Source organism: Mustela lutreola, chromosome 1 (assembly GCF_030435805.1).
Source record: "Mustela lutreola isolate mMusLut2 chromosome 1, mMusLut2.pri, whole genome shotgun sequence".
Lineage (NCBI taxonomy): Eukaryota > Metazoa > Chordata > Mammalia > Carnivora > Mustelidae > Mustela > Mustela lutreola.
Window position 1 is genome coordinate 284,620,798 of NC_081290.1, and position 17,972 is coordinate 284,638,769.

Sequence of the window (17,972 nt, forward strand, 5' to 3'; positions counted from 1 at the left end):
GTACCCCACTCGGCTCTCACAACACAGCAGCCTGCCCTTCCCCTCCTCGGAGACCTGACCCAACTCAAGAGGGAAGACCTCAGGATATGACACTGAGGTTCCCAACAAAGGACACGCACGTCACCTTCTGTGCAGCTCAGAAACCAGGCAGCTTGCAGCCCCTGATGAGGACAGATGCCCTCAAGGGTAGAGACCAAAAGAAAGCAGCAGAAAAAAGCAACTGGGAGAAAACAGCCTGGGCAAGGAAAAAAAGACAAACACACATTAGCATCCTCTGAGAAGTATGGAAAGCCCACAATACCAGCGAATCAACAGGCTGTGCACATACTGTCCAAGGCCCATTCAGAGAGCAGACAGAGCCCTTGGAAATTAAAAATATGATGGGGGAAACGAATGAATCCACAGAAGGGCTGGAAGACAAGGTAGGGAGACCTCCTAGAAATGGAAGCAGAAAGACAAAAAACGAAAACGGGCCCGAGAGTGAAGAGAATCTGGGGGCTGTCCAAGGGCCCCGAGAGCTGAGTGACAGGAGTCTCAGATAGAGAGAGCACAGAAAAACAAAGGGGTTACAGTAAATTCTAGAAACTCCCTCAAGAGAAGCACATTTCCACACGGAAGGGCGCACCCGGAGCCAACAAGACGGACGAACCCACACCCACACCAGGCACGTTGTGAAATTTCAGGTCTTGTGAGTTTTCCGAAAAGGGGGGAAAGGACCCAAAGAATCAGACATCGATGCGGTCTGCATTTCTCAACAGCAACTCGGGGGCCAAAGAGTACAAAGCAATCCTTTCAAAACTGCAAAGGAAAAAGTTCAAACCTGAAACCCCTCATCCAGTTAAACTACCAATGCCCTATACAGGTAAAATAGAAACAGGCCGCCGTGCCTGAGCTCCCCCGCACCTGGCACTCCTTCTCAGGAAGCTACCTGGACAAGCCCCACCAAAAGGAGACGGCGGACAGGCCAGAAAGGGGGCAGGAGCTGTAGAGAGAGGTGGCATGCCAGGTAAGGCAAGGACCAGGCAGGATCCTCTCCACGGGCACCCCTCTCTCCAGGGGACCTGAAGGAAAGCAGAGCCAGCGTTCCTACTGATGGGACCCACGGGGAGCCTGTCTGAACACAACTGGGAGGAAGGGCGGTGGCATAAATGACACCTTAGCCCGAGCCTTCTGTCCCCAGGCACCAGCAGGGGAAGAAGTCCAACCTGTGCCACCAGCAGGACTCCGCTACAGAGACATACGTTTGCTTCTATGCATGTAGAATATTCATAGACGGACACTCGAGGGGCGGGTAACAGCAGGTGCCTTTGCAGAAGAGATGTGAGGAAAAAGTCTATCTTGAACCATTTACCCTTTTGACTTTACATCACAGGGCTGAATATTCAAAATATAAGTAAATACAGGGCACCTGGCTGGTTCAGTTGGTTAATTAAGCGTCTGCGCCTGCTTTCTGCACAGGTCATGATCCCAGGGGCCTGGGACTGGGACTGAGTCCCTCACGGGCTCCCCGCTCAGCAGGCATTTGCTTCTCCCTCTGCCCTCGACCACCCCGCTCCCGGCTCTCTCAATCCCCCGACCTCTCAGAAAAAAAAAAAATGTAAATACAATATATGACAAGGGGATCTTCCCACTCTCGAGGCCCCTCCCACAGGGAGCCTCCCTTGGTTTCCCAACCATGGCCCAAAGCCTGTCAGGTGTCTGGTGTCCTCTTCCTGCCTGCCTCTCCCTGGGTGCTAGGTAGCTGGTGCTGGCTGAGGGCGGACCTCAAGCTCTCTGTGGTCACATCTCACTCATCTTTGAACCTGCCCCAGGAACTCTGCAGGGGAAGTTTAATTTTCTGCCTACTGGATGCCAGGTCCCTTCTAGTTTGCTTAATTCCTACCACAATCCCAGGAGTTCAACCCTGACTTTACTGATAAGAAAAAATCAGCCTCAGGAGGGCCCACAGAGAGAAGCCAACTCAAGAACCACCAAGCCCGTCCAAATCCAGACCCCCTGTTTTTCACGAGCCTACCTAGTTTGGTGCCTGGTTCACAAAAGAGTTCCAGGACCATTTCACCAAACCAAAATGCAAACTGGGTTGGAAATAAAATTTTCCACGGGGTCTTCCCATGCTCTGAGACCCAGAAAAGGAGGCAGAGGGTGCTCTGTGGCAGGCAGCACCTCTGCCCCGCCAGCAGCAGTTTCCTCACGAAGTCACAGACTTGACCTATGGGATCACCGCCTGGGGCCAGGTCTGTGTGGGTTTTGTTAAACAGCATTATTGAGGTCAAATTCACAAACCAGACAGTTCGCACACTGAAGTACAATTCAGTGGTGTTTCATCTATGGAGTCGTCTATCCGTCACCACAATCCGTTCCAGAGCACGTCCATACCGCTTAGCTGTCCTGTCCGCCAAGTCCCAGCTCACTAAGCTAAGGTTCTCTGTCTCTGTCTCTCTCTCTCTCTCTCTGTTTGCCCATTCGGGATGTTTCTTATAAAGGAATAAGAAGGTCCTTTGTGTCTGGCTTCTTTCATTCAGCAAAAGGTGCTCGAGGTTCCTCCACATCAAAGCAGGGGCCAGACCGTCAGTCCCTTTCACTGCCAAGTACTGCCCCCTGCAGAGACAGACCGCATCTTACCCGGTCTCAGGCAGGTGGACATCCGGTGGATGTTCCTACGCGCTGGCTGTTAGGAGCAGCGCTGCTGTGAGCACGTGTGTGCGGGATTCTGGGTGCACACGTGTTTCATCTCTCAGCTCGGGACAGGCAGCTGGAGTCTATGGGGACTCTATGTTGAACTGCTCGAGGGACTGCCGGACTGTTTCCCACAGCAGCGGCTCCATCTTAGAGCCCACCAGCTCCCCCACATCCTCGCCAACCCTTCTAACTGTCTTTGAGCAGCTGCCCTAGAAGGGACGAAGTGGCATCTCATCGTCATTTTGACTTACATTTCCCTGATGCTAATGATGTTGAGTGTACTTTCACATGCTTACTAGCCATCTATCTTCTTTGGAAAAAATGTCTATTCAGATCCCTTGTCCATTTTTATTTTTTTTTAAAGACTTTATTTGTGGGGCGCCTGGGTGGTTCAGTGGGTTAAGCCTCTACCTTCGGCTCAGGTCATGATCCCAGGGGCCTGGGATCGAGTCCCACATTGGGCTCTCTGCTCAGCAGGGAGCCTGCTTCTCCTCATCTCTCTCTCTGTCTCTCTGCTTATTTGTGATCTCTCTCTGTCAAATAAATAAATAAAATCTTTAAAAAAAAAAAAAGACTTTATTTGTTTGAGAGAGAGAGAGTACACATGCATGAGCACAAGTGTGTGTCTGTGGGTGCGGGAGAGGCATAGGGGCAGACACGCAGAATTCCTGCTGAGCACAGGGCTGGATCCCAGGACCTGAGATCATGACCTGAGCCAAATTCAGGTGCTTAACCGCCTGAGCCACCCAGGCGTCCCTCCCTTGTCCATTTTTAAGCTGGATTATTTGTCTTTTTACTGCTGAGTTGTAAGAGTTCTTTATATATTCTAGATACAAGTTCTAGAAAGAAATTCCCTATAAGATTTGCAAAAATTTTCTCCCATTCTTTGCGTTGCCTTTTTGCTTTCTTGACAGTGTCCTTTGCTGCACAGTTTTCAATACTGATGAAGTCTGACTGATCTATTTTCTTTTACTGCTTGCGCTTTTGCTATTGTAGCTAAGAAACCGCTACCTACCCCAACCTCACGAAGATTTACGATTGTGTTTCCTTCTGAAAGTTTTATGGTTTTAGCTCTTGCATTCAGGTATTTGATCCATTTTGATCTCTGACTGTGGGAAAAGGCAGGTGTCCAATTTCATTCTTTGGCATGAGGACATCCAGCTGTTCCAGCGCCATTAAGCTGTCTTGGCACCCTTGTCACAAACCAATTAACCGTAAGTGTGAGGATTTATTTCTGTGCTCTCAATTCCATTCCGTTCATCTCTATGTCTGTCGTTATGCCAACACCATACTGTCTTGATTACTGTAGCTTTGTACAAAGTTCTGAGTCAGAAAGTGTGAGTCCTCCAACTGAGTACTTTCCCAAGATTCTTCTGGTTGTCTGCTTCCCTTGCACTCCCATGTGGAGTCTAGGATCATCTTGCCAGTTTTTGCAACTAAAGGCAGCGGACATTGTAAAAGACCCTGCACTGAATCTGTGGGTCACTGGAGGGGGAGGGTACTGTCCTTGTAACAGGATTAATTCTGATCCATGAAGATGGGGAGCCCATTTATTTATTTAATTAAGAATTAAATAAATTCTTAAAAAAGAAAAAATGAGAAAAAATTCTTAAATTTTTTTTCAGCAATGTTTTAAGCTGTTGTCAGTTTTACATTTCTCTCATTAAATTTTTTTCTTAAGAATTTTATTCTTATTCTTCTTGATGCTGTTCTACATGAATCTTTTCATTTTCTATTTGTTCACTGCTACTGTAAGAAATAGTTGATTTCTGTATATTGATTTTATGTCCTGCAACCCTGCTGAACGCTTTTATTCCTTCATTTTAATAAGTTTTTAGTGGATTCTTTAAGCTTTCCTATATAAGATCATGTCCACTGCAAATATACATCCGCTTCTTTTTTTCCAATCTGTATGCCTTTCATTTCATTATCTCTCCTAATTGCCCTTGATAACCAAATTTGAAACTGGTGACTAATTTTGAATGGGAGATAGCCCGTCCCAGAAAGCAGCAGCTGCTCTGATGCACAGGAAGCCAGAGCCCTCATTCCTCTGCTTGTCACGCTTGTTAAGTGGATGTTTCCACAGAGATTTGGCCTTTAGGAGAAGCTTCCTGGTTGGTCACTCTCTGCTCTGCGCCCAGGGAATCTGAGACCTGTGAAAGGGCTCCCCCCCTTTTTCAGCCTGGTTTCCAGTACGTTCAGCCACCGGGAGGCACAAACAGGAGAGAGCATGGGTCTATCTTCCCCACTCTCTACAGGCTTAGGTGTGATAGGCCTGGCCGGGGGTGCTTCCTGCCACTATGACAGTCCCGGCTGGGCGTTCCCCCCTCCACGCTGCCAACCCTCCCTGGAGTCTAGAGAAAGCACTGTTTCCTCTCCCAATGGGAAGTAATGGCTTCCCACTGCTGCCCATTCTGGGTGCCTCAACGTCCCTGGTTTGGCGCCTGACTTGCTTGGCCTGATTAATTCAGTTTCTCAGAATCGGTGTGTGACATCAGCCATTCCTAGCAACCTTTACCACTACTATGCTAGACACCAACCCCCAGACATCCCCTTGGAAGGGACAGAACCTGGCTCACTAGAAAACCTGGTTCTCTGGGTAAACAGATCACTGAAGTGTCTAGTCCATAAGCCAAGGACAGGAAATTCAAAGGCAAAGTGCTTCAGTTCCTAGCAGGAAGAAAGTAAACCACCACCCTGACAGGGTAAGACCTTGACTGTGGCCACTGCTACTTGCTCCCTTCATTCTGGACTCCGGGAAAACACAGGTCAGCAGCCCCCTGATCTGACTTTCACCCTCTGCTTTGGAATCTGAGCACAAAACCTGCACGAGAGGCTTTTCCCAGATGGAGTTGTAGGCACCACTATTGCTGGTTTCATCCGCATGACCAAAGCCGCGTGGCAAAGTGTCAGAGCCACTGATGACATCTGCCTGGGCTGCTCCTGGGTGCCAGTCACCGCAGTAAGCGCTGCACACCACCCCATTCAATCGTCCAAACCCTTGTCTGGCGGGCGTTACAGCCCCAGCTTTGTAAGTAAGGACACGGAGACTCGCGATAACTAGCTAGGCCCTGGCTTCAAAGCCGAAAGGCGCCGTACTCCGGTGTGCCCGTCACCCCACACCGTGCCTCAACTCTGGGCGCTAAGTCCCAGGAGCCGCCCGCGGATCGCAGCCTTACCAGCCACCTTACCCGTTACCCCTCTCTCCCTTCCCTGCCTGTCAACCTCCAACTAGCCTCAACCACCACACCTGCCACCTGCCCAGGCCACAGCTGGGTACCACTCCATCGATGTGGAAGAGTGGGAGGAGCCCAGCTGAGCATCCTGCTGAGAGGAGCAGGACCTTCCCTGAGACTGTTCTGGAGCTCTGCAGAAGTGACCAGAGGCTCCCGCTGGCCTTTACCCTGGCGTCCCCTGCAAAGGGAGAGCAGGCGCCTGCCAGGAGCTCCGCAGCTCCAACCCTTCACCTCCCCACAGGCTCTGACTTGTCAAGACTCACTTTCCTGCCCTTCGATAGCAGGGGGCGTGTTCTGATAGCAGGGGGCATGTTCTTTTGAACTGAAGAGCTTCTCCTCCACCTTGAGGAGTTCGATTGACAGTTCCCTGAGAACTTTGGGCTTCCTGGGAGACCCCCTAGAGACCTGAGTAGGAACTGAATTACGCAAGTCCCAGGCGACAGACTGCCCCCTCATCTTCTCAGTCCCAACTCCTCCAGGAGGTCTCCTCGGTGCATCCACCCTCCATCTGGGGAAGATGTCATGTGTTTTAATAGTTGAAAAAACCACAATAATGAATGACAGCTCTAAGTGTCTGTACGGTGCCAGACCGCCGGACAAGGTTCTTTCCCGACGCTCAGGAGGTGGGTAGAGCTCCCTGTGCCAGCTTTACGGAGTGGCACCCCGCCCGCTGGAATCACAGTCAACAGCAGCACACACACTCCCAGCTCTCCGCAGTCTGGAAGGTGCTCGGAGAGACACTCTCATTTGCTACCAACAGCAACTCTGCCTCCTAGGGAGGGCAAGCATTACCTCCATTTTACAGATAAGGAAAATGGGGCTTTCCAGGCCCATCGGCTGACCCGCATCACTTCCCGAACTCCCTGCTGCGGCCACATACCACACTGCTCTTTTCAAGCAACTCAGGGCGTCCACAGTCCCAGGAGCCGGGACTTTGGAAGGATAAAGGGAAAAGCAGCCAGGGTCCTGCCCACCCCCCACCCTTGGGTGGGGCTGGAAGCTCCCTCCCCCGGAGGGTGGGACCGAAGTCTTGATAAAGTGGAGGTGGAGCCAGACGCTGCTGAGATTCCCTGGAAAGGGCAAAGTCTTTGGAGTCAGAAAACTCAGGTTCAAATTCCAGCTTTGTCACTGTCTGCTCGAATGACCTTGGGGATCACTCCGCTTCACTGCCCTTGAGTGACATAGCGATGTATAAAAACTATAGAATTTGGCTTTCCTCCCTGGTTCCTGGCAAAGAGCTCCTAAAACCCTTGAAGAGTTTCTTAAGTGCTAGGGAAGATGGGAGCAGCTTTTCTCATTCGCAGTAAGCGCCTTTTAATTGCACCTGACTTTATACTAATGAAGCGACCCCTATGGGCCCCTAGATAGCTTCAGGCAGGGGCTGCTCGCTGGACAAACCAACCCCAGAAGCAGAAGGTTGGAACTTCCATGGAGAGGAAGGGAGGGACCAGAGATTGAGTTCATCACCGATGGCCAATGACGTGATCAGCCTCCGAAACGATGCGGAGGAGAGCGCTCCCAGGAGGGTGAGTGCATCCACACACCACGGGGCTGGTGGACCCCAGTCATGAGGACAGAAGCCCCTACACTCAGGACTCTTCCAGATTCCACATATGTACCTCCTAATTTGGCGATCTATCTGTATCCTTTATGAGAAGCCAGTAACAGTAAGGAAGGCAGTATTCTGAGTTCTGTGAACAGTTCTAAAAATTACCAAACCAGAGGACAGGATCATGGTCATCTCTGATTTATAGCGGGCGGGTCAGAGCTCCAGAAGGCCAGGTCTTGTGATTGGTGTCTAACATGCCGGCCGTCTTGTGGGCCTGAGCCCTTTACCCAGGGGGTCTGCTGCAAGTAGGGGTACCTGGGTGGCTCAGTTGGTTGGGTGACTGCCTTTGGCTCAGGTCATGATCCTGGAGTCCTGGGATCGAGTCCCACATCGGGCTCCCTGCTCACCGGGGAGTCTGCTTCTCCCTCTGGCCCTTCCCCTTCTCATGTTCACTCTCTCTTTCTCGCTAATAAATATATAAATAAATAAATTTTTAAAAAAGAAGAAAAGAAGAAGCTGCAAGTTGCACCCCTGAAACTAGGATTAGTTTCACGCAACTGGAGCCTCCCCGCATGTTTCTGGAGCCCCTACTGCCCGTAACACACTCTAGAGGGACAGAGGATAATATAACCAACCTGGGCCTCTGCCCTCACGAAACTTGCTGCCTGGTGAGGAAAAGAGACCAGCCAACTTGCAGTAGCGGGGAGAGCAAGTAGCCAGCATCTTAAAGGATCCGCCCGGGGGAAAGGGAGATTAGAGAAGGGTGAAGGGTAAAGCGGTTGAGGCAAGTTAAGTAAGTGACGTGGAGGAGGGGCTCGGCCTGGGCTCCAGAGGCCCAGAGGCCCCAGGGCAGCGGCACCTGACCCACAGGGCATCAGTGTGGAGCAGCGGTGAGAGGGAATCCCGGGGCCTCTCCCAGTGTGCATGCTCTTGCCTGATTAGTTCAGAGTCATGGTCGGGTGACACCAAGTAGATGCCGATCAGGTGAGAAGTCTGGTACGGAACCAACAAAAGATGAAATTGGAGAGGTTTAGTGAAATGACAGGCAGAGAAAGTGTTCATTCATTCACTCAACAGTGACGGAGCCTTCGCAACAGGTACCATTAGGCACCGGAGGTAAGCCGAACAAGAGAGAAGAGGTCCTCGCCTTCATGAAACTGAGGGTTTCGTTCTAACCAGGAGCAAACCGAGGGCACAAGTGAGATCATTCCAAACCCAGACCTTCCGATTTGTAAGCACAGACTGTCATCTTGCCCTAGAATTTCTCCTGATGACAGGTCTCCCTCTGAGTAAGCCAAAAGGGAATGAGGTCCAGAAGCCACATTCGTCCCACCATCCCTGGTCCAGAACACTAGGAGAAAAGACACATTTCTCCCCAAATTCTGCTCTGGGAAGTTCGGGACAAAGTAAAGGGAAATGTACGTCCTCCTTCTCACCTGTCCTCAACACGCAGGGGTACTCCCTTCCTAAATCCTCACCCCATGTCTCTCATGACCCGGAAAATCTGGCTGTCTGGCCTGGGGGCAGTGGGAGATAACCCGCGGTCATCTGGGGCCCTTAGCCTCTCTGTCACTAGAACTGAGGGAAAGGTTTGCTTTTACGCAAAAGTCGTTTCGCATTATACCAGAGTAGTGGGTCCTGCGGAAAGCCAGAAATCTGTTCTCCCAAAAATGTGGGTAGTTACATACTTTCCCTCCACGGCTCTCTATGACATCATCACAGAATCGCCTCTTGAAGAGAACTGATCTTGGCCCTTCTGTGTCCCAGATTCCTAAAGAGAGCCAGGCCTCCCCATTCCACAGCTCCAGAGCATTTGTCAAGCCCAAGCTGCCCAAGGAGCTGGAGCACAGCACGTGTGGGACCCCGAGCCCCTGGCAGACTTCTTACTGCTTCACCATTTCCACAAGGCACCCTAGTCAAGGGACCCACATGCCCTTTCCCCTAGCTGTCACCACCACACAAAGGCATCCTGGCCCAGAGCTCTGGGACCTACACCACATCTTCCTCTGTCCCCAAGGTCTCAGGAAGAACCCATGTTCATTCTCAAGTAGGGTTTGCCCCACCTTGGGCTCCTTGGTTTTGACCATCCCTCACCAGAACTGTCCCCACAGGCCTGTGTGCCATGATCCAGCCCACCCGTCCCCGGGTTTCCTGTCTCCAAGGACTATTCCCAGAACCCGTCTGCCCTCTTTCTTCTAGTAGCAATAGACTGCCAAGGTCCAGAGGGAAGAGAAACAATGACCACAGTGCATGGTCCCCCACCAGTGACCACCGGTGCACACACCCACCCGGACAGTGTGCCCAGGACTGCTGAGAGGTGGTCTTACCGTGGCAGCTGGTCTGCAGAGCCCCAGGGAGGCCAGAGCGTTCCTGGTACCGGAATACCCAAATCTAGGCCCTCTGCCCACAGCCTGTTTATAATTGACGTTCTAGGTTAAGCCTCTGTCAATGACTTTCTAGAATTATCCCCTCCCTACAGCTCAGAGGAGAGAGCTGCTTATGAGCCAATCTCTGGCTCAGCAGTAGACCTTGAACAGCTTGTTTGAGAGAAGGAAAAAACAAAACCAGGCCAGGGGTGAGCCGGGAGAGGGCGGTCAAAAACACTGCCTATGGGTTCTCGGGAAGGATTAAAGGGCAGCAGTGTTTGGCCTTTACCAGGAAAAGAGGGCCAAGGACAGGAGAGCCAGCCAGGTGAGAGAGCTTCTGGCCTAAGGACAGGAACAGAGAACCTGACAGCTGAAGAAAAAATGAGGACTCTGAGGTCTACCTCCTCCTGCTGAGATCTTACCAAGTCTCAGGTTGTCCCTGTGGGATCTGCAGACACCCTGGTCCTTTCTCCCCTGGGGCCAGGAAACAGGATTCCTCCCAAGGGCACATGTTACCAAGTGGCTCTTGTGAGCCCTTGGCCTGGTCTGACTTCATTAGCAAGGCTTTTAAATGCCTTAACATATCATTAAACCCACTCAGATCAGCCCATTTAACAGAGCGCCATCCCCGAGACTGCTCTAGTCCAGAACAGGGACAGAGTGCCTACGCCATGGATGCCGCCCCACTATCACCAAAATAAAAACCAGCCCAGGTGAGCTCAGACGAGAGTTCTTGGAGGAGGCGCAGTCAGTAAGTCACTGTTCAATCTTTGCTAAGCTTCTAGAACCCGAGGTTTACTGGTCAGAGGGGCCTTCCCCACTTCTGAGTGCTCACTCCCGGGCAAGGCAGGTGGCATCCAGGGAAGCAGGAAGGACACTGCTGCTGCTGATGAAATGCGGGCACGCCTGACCGGGGCAGGGGGTCTAAGTCAGGTGCGAGCCCAAACATCAGGAGTCCCTGGGAGGTTCAACGCAAACTCAGCCTGGGTGGGAACCTGCTTCCTCCTCTCAGATCCCAGAGCTCACTGAGTAGGGGTACTCTGCTACCCCCTTGCCTCCAGCTTTCTCCAGAGCTTTCTCCAGGCAGCTTTCTGCCTCCCCTCCAGCCCACCCAGGAAGGGAGCTAAGCCCTCACGCGCCCTGACGAAGGCAAGCAGCTGCAGGTCTGGGAAGAGGCCAGCGACCCTGCAGGGGGCCTGCCCAGGAAGAGTGAGAGGAGAGGGTCGGCTGTGATGCCCGGTGGGAACCCAGTAGAGGCTCCCTGCATCCGGTGTCCCGGCTTCTCGCTGTGGCAGGCCTCGGCCTCCCACGCCATCGGGACGGGCACCCAGCGAGGCTTCCCCGGCTGAAGGCAGAGCAGCACTTTGAGACTGGCCAGTCTGGCTGGTGGAACACTGAGCGGGGATGCTGGAGGGAGCCGCTGGCATCAGGCTGGCACACAGGCCTCGGCCTCACCCAGGGGCAGGGAGGGGAGCAAGGATGCTCTGAGGGACGTTTCTGCAGCACGAGACCTTAGCCCAGCACTTGCACGCACCTTACCTCAATCTCCCTACACCACGGGGATGAAGACAGGACAGGGCCACGGATCCCCAGTGATGGAGGGGAACGGAGACCCTCCCGGCACCTGTGCAGAAACAGGTCCGAGAAGGCCTGGACATTCAGAGGCTACATGGGGAAAGGCATAAACTGTGGGTGAGGGCCCCTGGCTAGGAAGTGGCTGAAATCAGGGAAGACGGGACTCTCTTCACCAACGCTCTGGACATGCTGGCAACAAGGGGCACATTGGGGGGTGATGCTTGCTGCGCACAAGCATCTCATGAGCAGACATGAGAGAAGGATGGGGTGTCACAGTGAGACACACCTGGGCTTGGATCGTAGCTCCGCTCCATGTCAGCTCCACTCCATGTCCTGACCCTGGGCAGGTCCCTTCACCTGCAAGCCTCGATTCAGTCATTTGTAAAATGGGAATCAGCAACACACAGCTTGCGGGGCCTCTGGTGAGGGCTCAATGGACCTGATTATCATGAATGGCCAGCTGCGAGGTCCAACTGTTCCCAATTTTTCTCATAAAAGTAGAATGAGAAGAAGGCAGTCCGGAAGGAGAAACATTCTACTGCTTCTCCAACTTCTGTTAATCTCCCAGCACTAAGGAACTCGGAGGAGGACGGTCTAAGGGGAAAGACTGGTGGTCTGGGTACACGGCGTCTTCCTCTGTAACCTCCTGGACACCCACAGGCATCGCAAAGATGCATGAAATCTGGTGCCTTTCTCCCCCTAGCACCCAGGTCACCCAGCTTTGAGCAGGGATGGTCCCAGGAGCAGAGCCCTGGGTTCTGAGAGCTGTGAGGACCTGGCCCTCTCTAGGGTCAGTCAGAGGGGGCTGGGGACAACTTCCAGTGGCACTGATGCCACTTCCCATGGGACACTTCTCACGAGCCCCAGCTGGGTCCGAGCAGGCTTCATTTCTAACACTCGGAGATAAAGCAGAAGAAAAGGAACCTTCAGAACAGGTGTCTCTGCTCGTCCATATTCGAAGCTGCCCAGGACTTGGCCTGCGGCGGGCACTTCACAGGCGGTCACCGGACTGCGCCAAGAATACCACTGCCGGGGGCCACGGTGCTCTGTTTTCTGGTCAACACAGTGCAGCCTGCCCAGCTGTCTCTACCAGCTGTGACGACACAGAGCGATGCAGGAACAGGGGTGGGCCCTGCCCTCATGGCGCTGGCATCAGCGAAGACACTAGACATGGAAAGAAGTGAAATGAACTGCTCAGCACGGCGGCTCCAGTAAACACTGTACTGCGTATCTGAAAGTTGCTAAGAGGGATCTCAAAAGTTCATCACAAGAAAAACAAACGTGTAACTACGTGTGGTGAAGGATATTAACCAAACTTACTGGGACTACCTCACAATACATACTGTACATACATACATACTGAACCATTACCCCATACGCTTGAAAGCAATACTGTCAATTACACCTCAATAAAAAAAAAGGAAAGGGCCGCCTGGGTGGCTCAGTCCATTAAGTGTCTACTTTCGGCTCAGGTCATGATCTCCAGGTCCTGAGATCGAGTCCTGGGTTGGGGGGGGTCCCTGCTCAGCAGAGAGTCTGTTTGTTCCTCTCCCTCCACCCCTCCCCCTGCTTGTGCTCGCTCTTTCCCTCACTCTCTCTCTCAAATAGATGAATAAAATCTTAAAAAAAAGAGAGAGAGAGAGAAAAGAAAAATAAACCAAGGGGGAGAAAGTCAAAGGAAGCGTGATGGGCACTATCGTACAGAAATCAGCAGCAGGTGTCAGCTCTAAGCTACTGGTAGGTGAAGGGGGACCGAGGATCCAGAAGGGCATCATAGGAGGGAGTCTGAAAGAGGAGGAGCGGGACAGGTGGACTGTAGGGAAGGAGGAAGGGCAAGCATCCAGGAAGAGGGAGCAGCGTGACAGGGACACCACCTGGCTTTGCATGCCCGCAGCCATGCATAGCTTGGCGTGGCTGGGGCAGCAGGTGCCAGAATGAGGCTGGGGAAGAAGGCGAGCTCACTGCATCGCAGAAACATAATCATCTGTGCCGCTGCTTTCCATCTAAGCAGAACATCCAGCATCAAAAATTGTGCCAGTTAGGAGCGCCTGGGTGGCCCAGTCAGTAAGCTCTACCTCTGGCTCAGATCATGGTCTCCGGGACCTAGGATCGAGCCCAGTACCAGGCTCCCTGCTCTGTGGGGAGTTTGCTTCCCCCTCTGCTTCTCCCCCTGCTCATGCTCACTTGCTCCCTCTTACTCTGTCTTTCTCTCTCTCTCAAATAAATATTTTTTTAAAAACCTGCACCGGTTAACTTTCTATATAGTTGTAAAATACTGTCAAGGCCACCAAGGTCTACTACTTCATAGGTGTTTTCCTACTTTAGAAAAACAGAAGTGGGAGTGGGGAGGAAGGGTCCGGCTCAGTGAAACCAATGGCAAAGATACTCAGCGCTGTTCTGGTTCACGGGTGACTCGGGTGTGGAAATAACACCACAGCCCGGGATGTGACAGACCAGATGTCAGTGACTCCAAGAAGGAAGCCGTCTGTCTGTGCTCTGCTCTGGGGGCGGCCGATGAGAGCAGGTCTTGAGTCATTCCCATGCCAGTCTCCCATCGGCCCGGCAGCGGGGACCCCTCTGTCCTCTGTCCCCTTGTCCCCCTTTCTTCTACATCACCCCAAATCCGGCCATAGAGGCTACGAGATTCCACTTCCATGGAGCAAGCAGGCAGGCAGAGTGTCTTTGATTTACTGAAAAAGCTTGTAAAGAATGTCCACTGGGTAATGAAAATGATGCCAGGTGCTCCAGAGAAACAGAGAGGGAGAGAGTCACCCCCGGAAGGGAGCAGCAAACCAATCATTCTGAGATCCCAGCTGCAGGCCAAGGACCAAACACTTCTGGACTGATCCAAATCAACCCGGTGCTGATGAGCGTCAGCTTCCGAGCAAGCCCCCATCCCCTCCCGCCTCCCCACGCCTCTCCCTCTTGCAGCACCGTAACTGCAGTTTTTGAACAGTGCTGAACACGTAACTCACTCTCTGACCTGGGAGTTTCCAAGGCCCTCTGAACTTTCACCTGCCTGTGTGTACCACGCTGTGATCTGAGTCATCTGGTGGAGTGGCTTTAAGAACTTAATTAGGTCGCCTATTTTGGAAATACCTCAGAGAGTCTGGCACGCTGGAAATGCCCAGAAAAGTGACCCCAGTGGTCAGCCCTTGTGGTATCAGCCTTAATCCTTCTCTTCCCTTCATGTCCTGGGGCTCTGTGTAGAGACAGACACAGAAATGGGGGCGGGGGGAAGGACAGAGTAGATGTCAGGGCACCTGGTGGCTCAGGAAAGAAGAACAGAGTGGCAGTCCCACTCAGGATGATGCCTGGAAAGAGGAGTGGGCTGTGATTCAGAAAAATCCTGGACCTACCTCTGCTACCACTAATGAGTGCTGTGCCAAGAAGCAAGTCACCCTGCTCTCTGGGCATCAGTGTCTTCAACTACTAGGCCAGGGACAGTAAGACCATGCCGCCTTCACGAGGGCAGTGTGAACAACAACAACAACAACAACAGAAACACAAGAAAATCTCTACGGCAGTGCACTGTGCTACCTAAGTACCAGGCCCTGTTGGGGACTCAGTCTAGTTGAGGAGACAGTTGGGGCCGAGGCAGGGGGCAGTGGAGTAAATCAATCCAGTTTATTATTATTTTTTAAAAGATTTTATTTATTTGACAGACAGAGATCACAAGTAGGCAGGGAGAGAGGAGGAAGCAGGCTCTCCGCTGAGCAGAGAGCCCAATGTGGGGCTCGATCCCAGGACCCTGGGATCATGACCTGAGCCGAAAGCAGAGGCTTTAACCTACTGAGCCACCCAGGCGCCCCGAACAGTTTAATCAATATAGAGTAAGATAAGAATCAAAAAGAAGGGGCATCTGGGGTCTCAGTCGTTAAGCATCTGCCTTCAGCTCAGGTCATGATCCCAGCAGCCTAGCACCCTGGGATCGAGCCCTGCACCAGGCTCCCCGCTCAGTGGGGAGCCTGCTTCTCCCTCTCCAGCTTGTGTTCCCTCTCTCCCTCTATCTCTGTCATAAATAAATAAAATCTTAAAAAAAAAAAAAAGAATAAAATACCAAAGAACAAATTTAACAAAAGAAGTGCAAGACTGGTACACTAAAAACTACAAAATACCACTGAAAACATCTGAAGACCTGAACAAAAAAGCAAAACACCTCAAGTTCATGGATCAGAGACTGAAACATTGTTAAGATGGCAATACTCCCCAAAATGATTCAAAACAAACCCTAACAAGAACTGCAGCTTCCGGGGCACCTGGGTGACTCAGTGGGTTAAAGCCTCTGCCTTTGGCTCAGGTCATGATCCCAGGGTCCAGGGATAGAGCCTTGCATCAGGCTCTCTGCTCAGCGGGGAGCCTGCTTCCTCCTCTCTCTGCCTGCCTCTCTGCTTACTTGTAATCTCTGTCAAGTAAATAAATAAAATCTTTAAAAAAAGAAAAGAAAAGAACTGCAGCTTCCTTTAGTTGCAGAAATTGGCAAGATGATCCTAAAATTCATAAGGGAATGCAACGGAACCAGAACCACCAAAAGAATCTTGAAAAAGAAGAACACCGTTGGAAGAGTCACATTTGCCAATTCCAAAACTCGCTAGAAAGCTACAGTAATCAAGACGGGGTGGGGCAGGGCCAGAGGGACAGAAGACAAATCCAGGGGACAGCCTTGAGAGCACGTAAGTTAGCCCTCATAGTTAGTCAATTATCTTCAGCAGGGTGTCAAAAACAATTCAACAAATGGTGCTATTATAATGACTGGAGAGCCACAACCAAAAGAATCAATTTGGACCTCTACCTCCCACCATTTATAGAAATTCACACAAAATGGATCAGACATAAATGCAAGGGCTAAAACTATAAAACTCTTAGGATAAAATATAAATCTCTGTGGCCTTGGCTTCTTAGCTCCGACAGAAGACTTGTGAGAAACCAAGGAAAACAGATAAATTGGCTTCATCAAAATGAAAAACCTTTTGTGCTCCCAAGGACACCAAGAAAGAGAAAAGACAACCGCACGGGATGGGAGAAAGTTTTTACAAATCATGTAACCTTCTAAGGGTCTAATATCCAGAATATATACTTCAAAACACACATATACACACACACAAAAACCCTCTTGTGCCTCAACCGCAAAAATACTTCATTAAAAATGAGCAGGAGATCTGAACAGGTATTTCTGCAAAGGAAGACAAATGGCCAATAAGCACACGAAGAGATGCTCGAGGTCATTAGAGAAATGCCCATCAAAACCACAGTGAGACAGACTTTACACCCACCAGGGTGGCGGAAGTCCACAAGCCAGTCACAAGTACTGACGATGACACAGAGAAATCAGAGCCCTCATACACCGCCGGTGGGAATATAAAACAGTGCAGCCACTTCAGAAAACTCTCTGGAGTTCCTCAAATGATTAAATACTGAATTACCATACAACCCGGCTCCGAGACAGAAACACAAGAGAAACAGAAATATGTGTCTACACCAACTGTGTACACAAAGGGTCACAGCGGCACAGGCCAGAATAACCAAAAGTGGAAACAACCCAAAGGTCCAACTGGTGAATGGATAAACATGTGGTCTATCCGTACAATGGGATATTATTCAGCCAAGAAAAAGATGACTGAATTACTACTTGTGACAAAGTGGGTGAAGCTTGAAAACATCCTAACTGAAAAAAGCCAGACATAAAAGGCCACATACTGTCTGACTCCATTTATATGAAATGTCTGGAATAGGCAAAACCACAGAGACAGAAGCAAATGATTGGTTGCCAGGGGCTGGGGGGGCGGGATAACAGAGTGATTGCTGATGGGCACAGGGTTTCCTTGTGGGGTTAGGAGTATGTTCGGGAATAGCAGTGTTGGTTACACAACACTGAATACACTAAAGCCACTGAATTAAACCTTTAAAAGGGGTGTATTTTATAGTATATGAATTATCTCTCAAGTAAAGATATTATAAAAGTGAATTTTTTTTTAAGATTTTATTTATTTGACAGAGATCACAGATAGGCAGAGAGAGGGGGGTAAGCAGGCTCCCCGCAGAGCAGAGATCTGGATGTGAGGCTCGATCCCAGGACCCTGGGATCATGACCCAAGCCAAAGGCAGAGGCCCCAACCCACTGAGCCACCCAGGTGCCCCTAAAAATGAATTTTTAAAAGTAACGCATGTTAGGGGCACCTGAGTGGCACCTGAGTGGCTCAGTGGGGTTAAGCCATTGCCTTTGGCCTAGGTCATGATCTCAGGGTCCTGAGATGGAGCCCCCCATGGGGCTCTCTGCTCAGTAGGGAGCCTGCTTCCCTCTCTCTCTCTCTGCCTGCCTCTCTGCCTATTGTTATTTCTCTGTCAAATAAATAAATAAAATCTTTAAAAAAAACAACGCATGTTAAAACTCCTTGAAAAGTTAAGATCCTTGCACGAATAAAAATTTTAACCACCCATCAGACGTCTATATGCTCGCTGACCTCAGACAATCTTGTAGGAAGGGGAACTGAGCTTTGTGTAGGCAAAGCAAACGCAGTGCAGGGTTATTCTGGGATGTGGTACCCTCATTTATGTTTCTTAATGTTT

The 17,972-nt window shown here is 51.0% G+C and overlaps 1 protein-coding gene across 4 annotated transcripts in view; it reads right to left on the reverse strand.

Moving 5' to 3' along the window:
- Positions 1-17,972, reverse strand: part of PC (pyruvate carboxylase) — a 94,395-nt gene that overhangs the window by 39,282 nt on the left and 37,141 nt on the right. Inside the window, exon 1 of one of the 4 annotated variants that reach the window (XM_059148640.1) lies at positions 9,792-9,939. The exons of the other annotated variants lie outside the window; for them this stretch is intronic. The gene's annotated coding sequence lies outside the window, so the exon portion shown is untranslated. Of the gene's footprint in view, positions 1-9,791; positions 9,940-17,972 lie in introns of those variants that run through there. 4 annotated transcript variants of the gene reach the window in all.